Raw genomic sequence first — 3,503 nt, 5'->3', positions numbered from 1 at the left:
AGGAAAGTGCATCCCTTGAGGCATCTCAGGAATTTCTTGATGATGAGCTTCCTCATGCATCTCTTGAGAACCGTGCATGGTTTCTCTTGCTTGCTCCATCTTCTTCTTAGTGATGGGCTTGTCCTCTTCAATGGGGATGTCTCCTTCTATGATAACTCCAGCTGAGTAACATAGATGGCAAATAAGGTGAGGGAAGGCTAGCCGTGCCATGGGTGAGGGCTTGTCGGCTATTTTGTAGAGTTCATTGAAGATGACTTCATGAACTTCTACTTCCTCTCCAATCATGATTCTATGAATCATGATGGCCCGATCCACAGTAACTTCAGATCGGTTGCTAGTAGGAATGATGGAGCGTTGAATGAACTCCAACCATCCTCTAGCCACAGGCTTGAGGTCCAGTCCTCTTAGTTGAACTGGCTTGCCTTTAGAGTTTATTCTCCATTGAGCTCCTTCCACACATATGTCCATTAGGACTTGGTCCAACCTTTGATTAAAGTTGACCCTTCTAGTGTAGGGGCGTTCATCTCGTTGCATCATGGGCAAGTGAAACGCCAACCTCACATTTTCCGGACTAAAATCTAAGTATTTCCCCCGAACCATTGTGATATAATTCTTTGGACTCGGGTTCATACTTTGATCATGGTTCCTAGTGATCCATGCATTGGCATAGAACTCTTGAACCATTAAAATTCCGACTTGTTGCATGGGGTTGGTTATGACTTCCCAACCTCTTCTTTGGATCTCATGTCGGATCTCTGGATACTCATTCTTCTTAAGCTTAAAGGGGACCTCAAGATCACTTTTTTCTTTGCCACTAATTCATAGAAGTGGTCTTGGTGGGCTTTGGTGATGAATCTCTCCATCTCCAAAGATTTTGAGGTGGCAGCTACTGCCTTTCCTTTCCATCTCCCATGACTCGGAGGTGGAAGCTTTTGTCTTCCCTTTTCCTTTTCTAGAGGATACTCCGGCCTTAGGTGCCATTGATGGTAATGGAAAAACAAAAAGCTTTTGCTTTTACCACACCAAACTTAAAATATTGCTCGCCCTCGAGCAAGAAAGAAAAGAAAAGAAGAAGAAGAAGAAGAGAAATTGGTAGAGAGGGAGAGAGGTAGGTTCGGCTAAGGGGGAGAAGATTGGTTTGTGTTGTGTGAAAATGAAGTAGAATGGGAGGGTATTTATAGGGAGAGGGGAGGGTGTGCATTCGGCCATTTTGGGTGGGAATGGGTGGGAAATTGAATTTGAATTTTATGAAGGTAGGTGGGGTTTATGGGGAAGAGTGGGTTGATGTGAGTGGTGAATGGGGTAATTGGGAAGAGGAATTGAGGTGATTGGTGAGGAGTGTTGGGAAGTGTGACATGGGGAGTAGGAGAGTGTGATTAGGATTAAAAGGTAAGGTGGGAATATGGTAGGTGGGGATCCTGTGGGGTCCACAGATCATGAGGTGATCCTGTGGGGTCCATAGATCCTGAGGTGTCAAGGAATTCCATCCCTGCACCAAATAGGCATGTAAAATGCCTTCGTGCATCATTCTGGCGTTTAAACGCCCATTGGTGCACGTTCTGGGCGTTCAACGCCCATGTAAAGCATGTTTCTGGCGTTGAACGCCAGTTTCATGCTTGTTACTGGCGTTCAACGCCAGCTTTTCTCCTCTAGGCACATTCCTGGCGTTCAGCGCCAGAATGTTGCTTGTTTCTGGCGTTCAGCGCCAGAATGGGCACAACTAACCAGCAAGTGCACTGGTCATCCAAGTAATACCTTACGTGAGTAAGGGTCGATCCCACGGAGATTATTGGTTGAAGCAATCAATGTTTATTTTATTAATCTTAGTCAGGAGGCCAATAAGATTATTTGGATTTAATTGTAAGAAGTCAAAGTATTTAAAATTATTAGAAAAATAAGAGAGAATCAAATCGTTACTTGGTGTGCAATAATGAGAAATATGTTGGAGTTTTGGAGATGCGTTGTCCTTTGAATTTCTACTTTCCATGGCAAGCTGTATGTAGGGTGTCACCATCGTCAGTGGCTACTTCCCATCCTCTCAGTGAAAATGGTCCAGATGCTCTGTCACAGCACGGCTAATCATCTGTCAGTTCTCAATCAGGTTGGAATATAATCTAGTGATTCTTTTACGTCTGTCACTAATGCCCAGCCTTCAGGAGTTTGAAGCTCGTCACAGTTATTCAATCCCAGAATCCTACTCGGAATACCACAGACAAGGTTTAGACCTTCCGGATTCTCATGAATGCCGCCATCAATCCGGCTTATACCACGAAGATTCTGATTAAGGAATCTAAGATATACTCATTCAATCTGATGTAGAACGGAGGTGGTTGTCAGGCACACGTTCATGGATTGAGGAAGGTGATGAGTGTCACGGATCATCACCTCCTTCACAATTAAGCGCGAATGAACATCTTAGATAGGAACGCACACACGTTTGAATGAAATAGAAACAATTGCATTAATTCATTGAGCCTTGCAGAGCTCCTCACCCCCAACGATGGAGTTTAGAGACTCATGCCGTCAAAAAGTATGTAATTCAGATCTGAAATTGTCATGAGGTACAAGATAAGTCTCTAAAAGTTGTTTAAATAGAAAACTAGTACCCTAGGTTTACAGAATGTGAGTAAACTAAGATAATTGGTGTAGAAATCCACTTCTGGGGCCCACTTGGTGTGTGCTAGGGCTGAGACTAAAGCTATCCGCGAGTTGAGGCCTTTCTTGGAGTTGAACTCCAAGTTACAACGTGTTTTGGGCGTTCAACTCCGGGTCATGACGTTTTTTTGGCGTTTAACTCCAGACAGCAGCATGTACTTGGCGTTGAACGCCAAGTTACGTCGTCTATCTTCGCGCAAAGTATAGACTATTATATATTGCTGGAAAGCCCTGGATGTCTACTTTCCAACGCCGTTGAGAGCGCGCCAATTGGACTCCTGTAGCTCCAAAAAATCTATTCCGAGTGCAGGGAGGTCAGGATCCAACAGCATCAGCAGTCCTTTTTCAGCCTAACTCAGATTTTTTGCTCAGCTCCCTCAATTTCAGCCAGAAAATACCTGAAATCACAGAAAAATACACAAACTCATAGTAAAGTCCAGAGATATGATTTTTGCCTAAAAACTAATAATATTCTACTAAAAACTAATTAAAACATACTAAAATCTACATGAAATTACCCCCAAAAAGCGTATAAGATATCCGCTCATCACAACACCAAACTTAAACTGTTGCTTGTCCTCAAGCAACTAGATAAACAAAAAAGGATAAAAAGAAATCAAGAAGCAATAATATCTCAGAGTTTTAAGTGAAGCTCAGATTCTAATTAGATGAGCGGGGCTAGTAGCTTTTTGCTTCCAAACAGTTTTGGCATCTCACTTTATCCTTTGAAATTCAGAATGATTGGCATCCATAGGAACTCAGAATTCAGATAGTATTATTGATTCTCCTAGTGTAGTATGTTGATTCTTGAACACAGTTACTTTATGAGTCTTGGCCGTGGCCCTAAG

The sequence above is a fragment of the Arachis duranensis genome, chromosome 5 (assembly GCF_000817695.3).
Source record: "Arachis duranensis cultivar V14167 chromosome 5, aradu.V14167.gnm2.J7QH, whole genome shotgun sequence".
Lineage (NCBI taxonomy): Eukaryota > Viridiplantae > Streptophyta > Magnoliopsida > Fabales > Fabaceae > Arachis > Arachis duranensis.
This window is presented reverse-complemented; position numbering follows the sequence as displayed.